At 38.1% G+C, this 13,811-nt stretch overlaps 1 long non-coding RNA gene across 12 annotated transcripts in view; it reads right to left on the bottom strand.

Annotated features, from left to right (window-relative positions):
- LOC122222617 overlaps nt 1-13,694 on the bottom strand; it is an 80,975-nt gene extending 67,281 nt beyond the window's left edge. For 3 of the 12 annotated variants that reach the window (XR_006203809.1, XR_006203803.1, XR_006203805.1), the window contains exons 1-3: nt 13,314-13,688; nt 10,153-10,456; nt 6,789-6,861 (exon numbers count right to left, since the gene is read on the bottom strand). This is a non-coding gene — a long non-coding RNA (uncharacterized LOC122222617). Of the gene's footprint in view, nt 1-6,788; nt 6,862-8,884; nt 9,188-10,152; nt 10,457-12,238; nt 12,423-13,313 lie in introns of those variants that run through there. The other 9 variants (XR_006203802.1, XR_006203799.1, XR_006203804.1 and 6 more) reach the window with 8 other exon arrangements.
- Nucleotides 13,695-13,811: the final 117 nt, after the last annotated feature.

Raw genomic sequence — 13,811 nt, 5'->3', positions numbered from 1 at the left:
TGACCAACTAATTTTTGGCCAAGCAGGAAAAAGTATTCAATGGAAAAAAAGGCATTTTCTTCAGCAAATGGTGCTGGAAAACTGGACAGCAACATGAACAAAACTGGACCTCTTTCTTACATCATACACAAAAATAAATTCAGAATGGATGAAAGACCTGTGAGTCATGAAACCATCAAAATGGGACCTCATCAAAATAAAAAGCTTCTGCAAGCAAAGGCAACAATCAACAAGACAAGAAGGAATGGGAGAGGATATTTGTAAATGACATATTGCAAGTATGCTCAACATCACTCAGCATCAGAGAAATACAAACCAAAACCACAAGGAGATACCACCTCACACCTGTCAGAATAGCTAACATTAACAACTCAGGAAACAACAGCTGTTGGCGAGGATGCAGAGAAAGGAGAACATTTTTACACTGTTGGTGGGAATGGAAACTGGTGCAGCTACTCTGGAAAACAGTATGGAGAGTCCTCAAAAAATTAAAAGTAAAAGTACCCTATGACCCAGCAATTGCACTACTAGGTATTTTTCCAAAGGATACAAAAATGCTGATTTGAAGGGGCACATGCACCCCAATGTTTATAGCAGCACTATCAACAATAGCCAAATTATGGAAAGAGCCCAAATGTCTGTCAAATGATGGATGGATAAAGAAGATGTGGGGGCGCCTGGGTGGCTCACTCGGTTGAGCGTCCGACTTCGGCTCAGGTCATGATCTCACAGTCCGTGAGTTCGAGCCCCACGTCGGGCTCTGTGCTGACCACTCAGAGCCTGGAGCCTGTTTCAGATTCTGTGTCTTCCTCTCTCTCTCACCCTCCCCCATTCGTGCTGTCTCTCTCTGTCTCAAAAATAAATAAATTTGAAAAAAAAAAAAAAAGATGTGGTATATTTATACAATGGAATACTACTCAGCAATGAAGAAGAATTAAATCTTGCCATTTGCAACAACGTGGATAGAAATGGAGGGTATTATGCTAAGCAAAACAAGTCAGAGAAAGACGGGGATCATGATTTCACTCATGCGAAATTTGAGAAACTCAACAGATGAATGTAGGGCAAGGGAAGGAAAAATAAGAGACAGAGAGGAAGGCAAACCATAACAGACTCTTAAATACAGAGAGTACACTGAAGGTTACTTAAAAGGGGGAGTCAAGGGATGGGTAAAATGGGTGACAGGCATTAAGGAGGGCACTTTTCAGGATGAACATTGGGTGTCATATGTAAGTGATAAATCACTGGGTTCTAATCTTGAACCCAATATCACACTGTATGTTAACTAACTTGAATTTAAATAGATACATTAAAAAAATTAAATCTTGCTGTTTGCAACAACACGGATGGATCTAGAGAGTACAATGCTAAGTCAAATAAGTCAAAGACAAATACCATATGATCTCATTCGTATGTGGAATTTAAGTAACAAGACAAATTCAAAAAGACAAACCAACAAAACAAAACAAAAAACAGACTCTTAAATATAGAGAACCTACTGATGGTTACCAGAGGGGAGATGGGTCAAATAGGTAAAGAAGGTTAAGAGTACACTTATCATGATGAACACTGAGTAATGTACAGAATTGCTGAATCAGGGGCACCTGGGTGGCTCAGTCGGTTAAGCGTCTGACTTTGGCTCAGGTCATGATCTCACGGTCCGTGAGTTCAAGCCCCGCGTCGGGCTCTGTGCTGACAGCTCAGAGCCTGGAGCCTGTTTCAGATTCTGTGTCTCCCTCTCTCTCTCTGACCCTCCCCCACTCATGCTCTGTCTCTCTCTGTCTCAAAAGTAAATAAACGTTAAAAAAAAAATAAAAAAAAAAAAAAAGAATTGCTGAATCACTATATTGTACACATGAAACTCACGTAACACTAAATGTTAATTACACTGGAATTAGAACTAAAAGTAGACCTACCATATGATCTGGCAATTCTACTTCCAGATATTTATCTGAAGAAAATGAAAACACTAGGTCAAAAATATCTGTACCCTCATGTGCACTGCAGCATTATTTAATAGCCAAGACATGAAGCAACCTAGTGTCCATCAAGGGATGAATGGATAAACAAAATGTGGTATATGTGTGTATGTATCATGGATTGCTCAGCCAGAAAAAAATGAAAACAAAAAACAAACACACAAAAAAGAAAATCTTGCCATTTGTGACAAGATGGGTAGATGTTGAGGGCCCTGTGCTAAGTGAAATAGATCAACATATACACTAGATGGTCTCCTTTATATGTACGATCTAAAAATAAAAGGTGGGGGGAAACTAAACTCATGGAAACCGAGTAGATTGGTGGTTGCCAGGGGTATGGTGGGGGTGGAGGAAATGGGTGAAGGGAGTTAAAGGGGACAGATTTTCAGTTATAAGATGAAGTCATTTTGGGGATGTAATACCCAGCTCGGTAACTATAGTTAACAAAACTGTATTGTACGTTTGAAAATTGCTAAGTGACTAAGTCTTAAGAGTTCTGACTACACACACACACACACACACTGTAACTATATAAGGTAATGGATGTGATAACTTACTATGTTAATCATTTCAAAATATATACATATATCAAATCATCAAGTTGTATACCTTAAACTTACAAATTTACATGTCAGTTGTACCTCAATAAAACTAGGGGGAAAAGAATAGGCATACAGACTAGTTATTCTAGACTTTGATATCTGGACAGTTCCTTGAAAATGAGGGAGGTGAGCCTACAAGTTCAAGAACAACAACAGATTATATTTGTTGTCAAAGGCGAAATTTAAGCTTTCAAGAGAAAGTTACATATTTGAAAAATTGCATCTGCCATGGTGACTTTAATAGCTTCCTGGTATTTAAAGACTATTAAATCAGTGGTGATCTTTATGAATGTGATTTTAAGATATTATCTAATGATATGTATAAGAATTAGAAGATGTGCACAACTTAGTAACCAGTATTTGACCAATGCATGAGGTTATAAAATCTCGCCAAGATAAAAGATCCGAAGTCTAGGACAGACAGTAGATACTAATATAGCAGAGTCCAAAAAGTTCAATGGTATGCTTTCAGATTCCACATTACAACCTACGTTTGAGAAACTACTATTTGTTGAATTAGGCTAATTCATATCATCAGTGACTAATATCTACAGTCATCTGAAGAAGATTATTGAAGTATTTCCCTCCCCATTTCCAACTACTTAATAAGTGAGGCCAGGCTTTCTTCACCTAACTTCAACCAAAACAATGCCTATATATCTCAGATTGCAAAAACAGATGAGAGGGGTGCCTGGGTGGCTCTGTCAGTTAAGCGTCTGGCTCTTGGTTTCGGCTGAGGTCATGATCTCACAGTTTCGTGGATTGAAGCCCCACATCCGGCTCTGTGCTGACAGTGGGGAGCCTGCTAGGGATTCTGTCTCCCTCTCTCTCCGCTCCTCTCCCACTTGTGCTGTCTCTCTCTCTCAAAATAAATAAAAACTTAAAACAGATGAGATTATCTATTATGTATTAACCCAGACTTTAAAGAGATTTTTTTATTGTATTTATTTTTTGTAGGCTCCACGCCCAATGTGGGGTTTGAACTCATGACCCACAAGACCAAGAATCATATGTTCTACTGACTGAGCCAGCCAGGTATCCCTAAAGAAAAAAAAATTTTTTTTGGCACGTGTGCACGAGAGAGAGAGAGACAGAGGGACAGAGGGACAGAGGGACAGAGGGACAGAGGGACAGAGGGACAGAGGGACAGAGGGAGAATCCCAAGCAGGCTCCATGTTCAGCATGGAGCCTGACAACGAGCTCAATCCCACAACCCTAGGATCACGACCTGAGCTGGAAACCAAGACTCAACTGACTGAACCACCCAAGTACCTTTTAAGAGATTTCTTTGTAACTCTTATAACCACTATTGTTTTGGAAATATGGTCATTTCAAAAAAATGTTATTTGTGTTAAGATATAATGGCCTTATAAAACAACACTTTACAATTTTTCCTCCATTTCAATTCTAACATGGTCATTAATATTGATAGATATAATCCATATAAGCAAAATCTCTTTAAGGCCTTCAATGATTTTTAAGAGTGTAAAGTAGTCCTGAGACCAAAAAGTTTGATAACCATTACTGTACATTACTTCTAGTTAGCCTACAGACAAATGTAATTTTGTCGACCTTGGTTATTTGATCTATTTCTCACCAAAGAATACATGTTTATAAGCCCATGGTTTATAAATCCATATCCCACTCATTTTACAGAGCCAAAGAAAAAGACCTATTACATAAAGAGGAACACAAGTAAAGATGACAACAAATTTTTCATCAGAAAAAAAAAATGCAAGCTATGTATTGGAACAGTATCTTTAAAAGTACTAAAAAAAGGTAAAGATTCTAATCTAGAATTCTTTCCCAGTGAAAAAATAAAAACACAAAATTGTTTAAAAATGTGAAAGGACGTTTCCAGACAGAAACAAGCTATAATACTACATCAACAGTAGACCTACACTATTAGGGATATTAAATGTTTTACATAGGTAAAATGATGATACCAATTGGAAATCTGGATGTAAACAATAACAAAAAGAAGAGCACGAGAAATACTAATTACATAGGCCAATGTATTATTTTTCTCTTGCTGCTGTAACAAATTACCACAAATCTGGAAGCTTAAACAAAACAAATTTATCTTACAGTACTGTAAGTCAGAAATGTTAACACAGGTCTCATTGGGCTAAAATTAAGCTATCATCAGGGTTACCTTCCTTTCTGCATTATTTAGGAAAATTCATTTCTTTACCTTTCCTAGCTTCTAGAGATCACCCACATTTTTTTGGCTCATGGCCCTCCTTGTCTTCAAAGCAAGCAACATTAAATTTCTCTTTTTCCATAGACCCAGATTCTTCTGATTATAGATGGGAAAAGTCCTCTGCTCTTAAGGGCCCATATGGTGAAATTGGACCCACCTGAACCATCCAGAATACTCTCCCACCTCAATATTTTTAACCTAATCATGTCAGCAGAGTCCCCTTTGCCATGTAAAGTAACATACTCACCAATCATGGGATTAGGATATAGATACCTTTGGGGTTTTATTAATTTGCCTACCATAGATGTAGAAGACTTAAGCACTATCAGCAAACCTGAATCAACATTTATAGAACAATCCACCCGATAGCAGAATACACGTTTTTCAAGGGCACATGAAACATTTACCCAAACAGACCATGTTTTGAGCTGTTAAACAAGTCTCAAGACATTTAAACACATGCAAGTCATATGAAGCAAACGCTCTTTTAAAAGACTTTTATTAAGAATGATAAACTCTCAAAACTCAACAAGTAGGCAAAAATAGGCACCAAATAAGATATGAGTGAAAAAATGTCAACACGGTAAGTTATTAGAGAAAGGCTAATTAAAATCACTGGGAGATATCACTACATACTTATTAGAATGGCTAACCGAAAATGAACAGAACAAGTGTAAGGAAGGATGTGGACTAGCTGGAACTTTCACAAACCCTGATGGCTAAACTGTAAAATGGTAAAACCACCTTGGATAACAGTCTGGCAGTTTTTTTACAAAGTTAGAAATATATCTATCACATTACCCAGACACTGCTTTCCTACGTATTTAACCAAAAGAAATGAAAGCACATGTTCATATAAAGACATGTACATGAATGTTCACAGCAGCTTTACTTCTAATGGCCAATAACTAAAAACAACCCAAATGTCCATCAATAGATAAATGGATAAACAAATTGTGGTTATGTCTAAACCACGAACTACTAATCCAACGAAGAGGAATTATTGTACACACGACATAGACAAATCTCAAAATATTTATTTTGAGAAAAACATGTACATACTGTAGAACTTCATTTATACAACTTCAAGCCATTGCGATCTGACCTATAGTAACAACGCAGATCAGACGGGAGGTTGTGTGCAGCAGAAAGGGGGAATACAAAGGTGAAAAGGAAACTTTTTGGGGTGATAGCTATCTTCATTATTTTTGTTGTGGTTATGGTTTCTCAGCTTTTATACTTATGTCAAAACTTACCAAATTGTATACTTTAAACACATGCATTTTAATTTATGTTATTTATACCTCAAAGCCATTAAGAAAAAAAATAAAGGGCAACAATAGAAACGTGTGTTACAACACAGGTGGAAAAAGAATGAGAAGAATGTTAATCCTGATCTCCATTCAGGTGTCTGCTGTATTTATCTGCATAGTGTGAGATTTCTATTTCTTTTCTTTAATTTTTTCCCATTGCTTCTCTCATTTTGGTAACAAAATAGTCTATAATGGGTCTGTTAAGTTTGTTCTTTCAGCATGAGATATTAGGGATTCCTGATACATTTACTCCTACTACTTGCTTTTCTTTTTTTTCCTTAACTCTAAAACACATGATATGATACTTAAGGAGGCTCAGAGTGAAACTTATGCATTTCTTTAAAAAAAAAAATCAGGTCAAGTTTTTCCTTAGTGCCTTCTTACTCTACTGAAATTCATCACCATTGTTAATATACACTTTTGTGGGTTTATCAGGTTCAGTAGACTTGTATGAGATGAAAAGAGAAGCAGAGGACATATTCCATGCTCTAGAAAAGTTTACAGCCTACTTATATGAAAAAGGACATGAATATAAAAAAAGTAGAGATTAAAGAGAAACACTCCCATGAAATGCTGACAGGAAATTCAGTGATCAAAACCGTGAGGCTATTTCCAAATTATCTGTATTAGTTTCCTATTGACAAATCAACACAAGTTTAGTGGCAGGAAACAAAACGAATTTATCACTTACAGTTAGGTGTTCAAAATCTGTCTCGCTGGGCTAAAGTCAAAATGTCAGCAGGGCTGGTTCCTTCTTCGAAGCTCTGAGGGGAGAATTAATTTCCTTGATTTTTTCAGCTTATGGATGCTACTTACGTCTCTTTTCTTTAGCTCATAGCTACTTCCTACATCACTCCAACCTCTTGCTTCCATCATGACTTTGCCTCCTACTCTTATAAGGACTTTGTGATTACGTTGAGCCCACCTGGAAAATCCAAGATACTTTCCCCATCTTGAGATCCTTAACTTAATCACATCTGTAAAGTCCCTTTTACTATGTTAACATAGTCACAGGTTCTGGGGATTAGGATGTGGATATCTGTGAAGTGCCATCATCTAAACTACCACACTCTGACCCAGAGATTCTACTTCTAAAAATTTAATCCAAGGAAATGTGTACAGGGATTCAACTATAACGATATTCACATGAGAGACAATCACTGACTTGATTGTGGAAGAATTTCTCCATATCCTTAACAAAAGCTAAAACGCTTGTCCTTTATTTACACTGTCCATCATGGATCTTCATATTGCACTCAGTAGTGTCAGCAGTTCAAATATTAGTTATCAATACTATTAGAACCCATTAAGATTTGGGATTTAGATGGGAGTTTTTGTGTGAGGGATGATGTGTGTTTATGGGGTAAGAGAAATGGAGACAATAAAGAAAGTAGCTTGAAATTCCTTTATTCCCCCTGTATTCTCAGTCATTGTATTCTTACCCAAGTAAGAAATATTATCAATGTTGTTACTGGAAAAATTGTTGATACTATAATTAAGATAACTCTCCTGGTTGCCAGAGATGATCATTCAGTTCTATTCATTAATCATGGATAAGATAATCAGGCCCTGGCATCAAGTCTACATATGCTCTAAATTTGGAGGAGACTATTATGGAAATTCCAAACATCAATTTGTGTAGAGGACTGTGAATCGAACAGTGAAATACATCAGAGAAATACAGTATTTGAATGTTACTACTGAGTGATTTAGAACAGAAGTTCCAAATATAACTTCTCAATAGAACTTACTGGAATTCAGAGGCCTGGGAGTAATACATTAATCATAAGGAAGAAATGTGGTATTTTTATGCCCTTTATTTACACTACACTTTCCTCTTCCTCTTCTACTGATTTCCTAGACATTCCCTTCACCCTTTGTCAATGGCTCATAGTTTATTTTTATCACATTGCATGTCTTCTGACATGCTGCCTTCATATTCCTTAGCTTTCTCAATTCCATTACATCCACTCTACTTCATCTACTGGCTAATGCTTCACAACTGGTAACTTATCATTTAAAACTCATAAAATTCCCCTCTGACTACAACCTCCTGCCCATGCCCTCTAGTTTGCTCACTCCACTGAATCTGCTCTTTGTCTACATTGTTATTTCTAGTTCCTCAGTCCTCATCTGCATGAGGTAAATAAACATCACCAGCCAAAGGCAAAAGATCCTGATATTTACTGTCCTGTTTAGACTTGTATTGACGAAATGCAAGATCTGTATTAAGTTTTTAAATGTACTAAGCTCTTTAAAGTAGAAAGTTTTAAAGATGTATTGACAGAAGAAAATGCAAGACAAAGTCTGATTTTTTTAAAATCTTAATTCCCAAAATTGTTTAGGTTTTTCTGTATTAAAATCTATTTAATGCTTAGCATCAATCCATTTTCAACTACTCCTCCAATCCTGATTTTAAATTTTGGCAAATCTTTTGGTTTGTTGGATTTCATCCTCAGGTAGGTCCTTTTCAGAAGAGCCACTAGTGCTGAATTCCCCCAAGTTTTCCATGTTTCTTTGCCTTTCTTTTTTCCCTGAAACTTCAGCCTTTATCATCTTAATTTGTACAGATTTCTTTAATTCCATCTATTCCTAGGTACTTCCTCCTAGAGGTCTCTTAATTCCAATTCCAATCTGGATTGAGTTCCAGTTGTCTAACTGTGATACTTAGACTTAAATTCATTACTCTCCTGGGTTAGATTCACTACTTCTTTAATCCCTTATTTTTCTTTTTTTGTTTTGTTCTTTGTTTGTGAGGGTTTATTCTCTCATTTTGTTAGAACTTACCTTCCAGTAATTTACCAGGATAGGATACATGGGAAGTACATTTTCTGAGTTCTTTCATTTCCCCAAATGTCTTTACTCTCCTTTTGCTTTTGATTGACACTTTGAGTGAATATAGAATTGTAAACTAAAACTGACTTTTCCTCATTTATTTGAAGGCATTGTTCCATTGGTTTATAGCAGTCTTTGTTGATGATGAAAAATTTGATGCTAATCTGATTCTCATTCCTTTATAAAAAGTAAAAACTAAAAGTGGCTGAAGGTAAGACCCAGTTTTGGGGTAGAGAGGCAAAGCTCCAGAAAGACCTATAAGGACAGACAATTGAAGTCAAAGGCTAGCACTGCCAAGCTACAAGACTCATTCTGGCTACCTGTCAAGGTTTCAGAGGACCTCTAAATCTAGTCAATGACAGTATATAGGAATAAGAGCTAAACTTAGGGACACAGCTTGACCCTTTTTGATCAGACTTATGATACTAATTGTCTACATTATTTTGGTGGGGGAAAGGAGTCATCAGACACTAGGAGTTTGGGAACCCAACTTAGATGCTAATATTAAGTGTTTATAGGGGCGCTTGGGTGGCTCAGTCGGTTAAGCGTCCGACTTCGGCTCAGGTCACGATCTTGCGGTCCGTGAGTTCGAGCCCCGCGTCGGGCTCTGGGCTGATGGCTCAGAGCCTGGAGCCTGCTTCCGATTCTGTGTCTCCCTCTCTCTCTGACCCTCCCCCGTTCATGCTCTGTCTCTGTCTCAAAAATAAATAAGCTTAAAAAAAAAATTAAGTGTTTATATTTTCACTACCGTGTAAACATCACACATCTTTATCCTTCACAGGGAACAAATGAAGCTTCTATCTAAAAAGGTACTCAGGAAATTACCCTCCAGATTTTAAGAATAAAACTTTGGAGGCCTGAAAAGCCCTAGACTCTGGTATAGTTATTTCTTCCTCCTGATTCAGATTTAGTTTCTCTTGTATGACCAAGAAGAGTGAATCAGAGAGTAGACAATCCTCTCCCCGCCTTTTTTTTTTTTTTTTTTGAAGAAGTACTATGGGGGAAATAGGTACTACTTACATAAATGGGTTAGAAAAAAGCTTAGGGTGGAAAGCCGCCACCACGGAGCTAAAGCACCTGAAGTTAGCTAGCAAGGTATTGTAATGGGATCACGAGCAACTTGTTATATCACCTGCAGGAAATTACTTTCTATCTGACACTAATAATACTTTGATCACAAATTCCACTTGCCCCCTAAACCCTTTGCTTCTTACACGTACAAGTTAATGATTACTGATTGTTTTCTCCACATTCACATGTGTAAGATACTGTTTTCTTCACTTTCACCATGTGTGTAAGATCTTGAGAGCTCAATAAATACGGAGAAGAAAACGCCGTTCTGGTCTCTTGACTCCTCCCGGATATTAGCCTCTATCATATTCAATTCTGCATCCACTCTCTTGCTGGACAAGAGAAAACTCCAGATTCATAGTCTGCGACAAAGCTCCATATGTAGGGCTTACTTCAATTGGTCCTTACTTGATCTTTTATTAGATAGTTCACCTTTTCAAATTTTACACATTTCTAGCAAGAGAAAATAGAAACAGCATAAGAACATTGGCTCTCTTTGAAAATAGCAATCAGGCATGAAATTTTATTTTTATACTAATAATAATTTTATATAATGCTGATATGGTAACTTTAACTTTTGTTTTAGTGAAAACAACAATAAAGATAAAGATTTTTAAAGATGAGAAGTCACCTATCTGCCTATTATCCTACTAGGGCAATTGTTTTAGTTTTTGTATATCTTTCTTACAGATGTGGCACAAAACTGTAGGGCTGAAAGACAGTTTGGGAATGCAACTTGTCCAATTTCTTCATTTTCAGATGAGAAAACTAAGACCAAGGGAGCTATGAGGTTAGCCCAGAGTCCTGCCTTATCACTTCTTTAAAAGAAATTTTAATGCTAAATTAATAAAGTTAAGACATGGGTAACTCCCTAATTGTCCCTTTTCTCTACTGAGAAAGCAACTGAAAGGGAGATAATATCTCTGTTCTGTAATACAGTATTAGCCTTATCAAAAGCAATGCCTGGGGAACTATAGCTGCAAAGTCTGGATTACTTAATAAAAACTCCCAGAAGTCCAGGAATTTCTAGAAAACAGATGTGAATTCAAAGCCTTTGGATTTAAGAATTTGTATTTAAAGTTCACATACTGTTATGCATTGCAACTGCTGAGGCTGTCTGCAGATTGTTAATTCTGGAATTTACACTCCTTGATAAAAAGGCAAATTATAACTCTTAAAAAGAGCACCTAATTGAGACTTTCTCTGTACTGTAATTAAAAGAATTAAAATAGCATTGAAAAGAGGAGTGCTTAGTAGGGAACGTGGATGACTTTCAAAACAACTGTGTTAGAAACAGTCCGGGCTCACTTAGTGGGATTCTTATTGTGCCACAGCAGAAAGAGGTGCAATATGGGAACAGAAAACCCCAGTTCTGAGACTAGTCTGCCACTAGGAACACAATCTGAGGCAAAACAACTTAATTTATCTAGTTTTGTTTCCACATCGATCAAATGAGGTTAGCTTAGCAGATCTCAATTCTTTTCCAACTATAAAATTCTGATTCCTTCCCCCACCAATGTAAAAGGTAGCCTGTGTTTCAGTCTTTGAGAAAACTCCAGGTGTAGGAGAGCTGGTGTTATTAACAAGGTCCTAATATCCTTTTGTTCTCTTCTCCTTCTGAGGTAAGGCATGGGCAGAAACCTGGCTCTTTGAATGCCCCTGTCCCTCCTTCATCTCTCCCAGCCTCATATCCTATCTATAACAAAACCCCAGTGTCTCCTCATTTGTTTCATCACTCCTCCATCCACACGACCAACAGTTTTTAGTACTGGGCCTTACTACCTGAACCACAGGAACAAGTCATGGCTTTTCTCATGTTCTTCTCAGTGTCTCTACTCTCCTATTTATGGAGTTCTGTTCTATCATTAAGATTTACATATGTACAGGAGTGATCCTTGATTTCTTTCTCTCACACTTCATATTCAATTTGTCAACAAATCCTGTTGGCTTGGTCCTTTTTTATTTGCAAAAGAGAGAGAGAGAGAGAGAGAGAGAGAGAGAGAGAGAGAATCTTAAGCAGGCTCCATGCTCAGTACAGAGCCCAAAGTGGGCTTGATCCCACGACCCTGGGATCATGACCCAAGCTGAAATCAAGAGTCGGATGCTCAACTGAGTAAGCCACCCAGGCGCCTCTTGGCTCCGTCTTTAAGATATGCCCAAAACATGAGTGCTTCTTATCATCTCTACTGTTACCCTGGTCCAAGCCAGCAATAGCTTCTATCTTTTTACTTTTACCTTTGTTCCCTTTCAATGCATGCTCAACACAGCATCCAAAGCGATCTTACTAAAACATTAAGTTAGATCGACGTCATTCCTCTGCTCAAAGTGAAATTCTTTGCAATGCCCTAAAAGGCCCTAGATGCCCTAGCCATTGTTACCTCACTAACTTAATTCCCACTATTCTCCGCCTCTACTCCAGCTACATAGACTTACCAGTCCTCCAATTTGCCAATTAACTCCAACATCTCTTTCTCATGAGCCTTCTGTGTTATTTTACCACACTGCCTAAAATCACAAAACCTCTTTTTCTTGTTTTATTTTCACTTCCACACATTACTATGTAATAATTAGCACAGTACGTTTTACTTATTTTTCTCTATTGTCTCTCTTCCCCACGGGAGTAGGGATTCTTGTCTGTTTTGTCTATTGCTATATTCCAATCGTTTAGAACGGTGCCTAGCACAGTGGATGCTCAATAATTATTTGTTGGTTATTAATCGTGAGAAACTCTGTACCAAAGGAGCATAACAGCATTCAAAGATGGAGACAGACACTAGATAAAACGTCTTATTTGATTGTTTATGGCAAAACAAAATGTGACCATCTTTCTAATCTTAAGAAGTAAAAAAAAAATCCTTGCTTTTTAATTGTTTTACATCTAACATGCTTTCAATCTCAGGGAAAGCATTCTCCATCATCCAAGCCTTAATCTGCTCATTAGGGGATGGATCCCCTTATTTCTCAAATATTATTGCATACATTTGGGAGCGCCTCTAAGTTACACAAAAGAAACTAAGTTCTGTTTTAAATTAAAAAATTTAGGTTTTGACCTTTTAGTGCTTAATACGCTAAACAAATTCTAAGATTGTAATATTTAATTCCAAGAGGAATTATGTGGTATTAAATGTAACAGAGAGCGATGATAAATACTATGCGAACATCAAATTTATAGAAGAGGTAGTATAAACTCCATTTTGCTGTTTTCCTCCGTTTTTCCTTTATCAGAAAGACGCACCCTGGCATACAGGAGACCACTGATTTATATTTAACTAGTAATGGACAGATTAATGTTCCCAATTAAAAGGGGCACCTTGAATTTTTTGTCACCGCACTAGCCGGAGCGTTGTGGTCCTTCAACTCTGTTCGCATTCTGCGTTAGCAGGGACCTGAATTTACCAGTCCAACAAACTCCAAGAGGGACGTCCTCACTCTAGGATGACGACGGGAACGCGTAGGGGGCGTAGCCCGCTCCCTCAAGGTCCTGGGGGAAAATCTGTGGTGTAGAAGGGGTTCCACAGCAAGAGCGTGAGACGGCCTCTGCGCTCAGTCTGGCGGACTTCGTCCTCAGTCCTCTGCGGTCCGCAGGACCCGCTTCTCCTCCGAGGAGACAGTGGGACGGGCCCGTTAGCTGACAGCGCCTCCCGGCGTCTCGCAGCTTGAGCCGCGCCCCGGACCTGGGGTGGGGGAAGGGCGGTGGCGGCGCTCGCGCAGCGTCGAGTTTCCCAGAATTCCCAGCGGCCGCGGGGAAAGTTTACGGGACGTAGGCGGTGGCGGCGGCGGCGGCGGTAGCGGTTACTAGGCGGCCGGC

This window comes from Panthera leo, chromosome B3, assembly GCF_018350215.1.
Source record: "Panthera leo isolate Ple1 chromosome B3, P.leo_Ple1_pat1.1, whole genome shotgun sequence".
Taxonomy (NCBI): Eukaryota; Metazoa; Chordata; class Mammalia; order Carnivora; family Felidae; genus Panthera; species Panthera leo.
The sequence above is the reverse complement of the archived record's forward strand: the minus strand, read 5'-3'. Positions and strand labels throughout refer to the sequence as shown.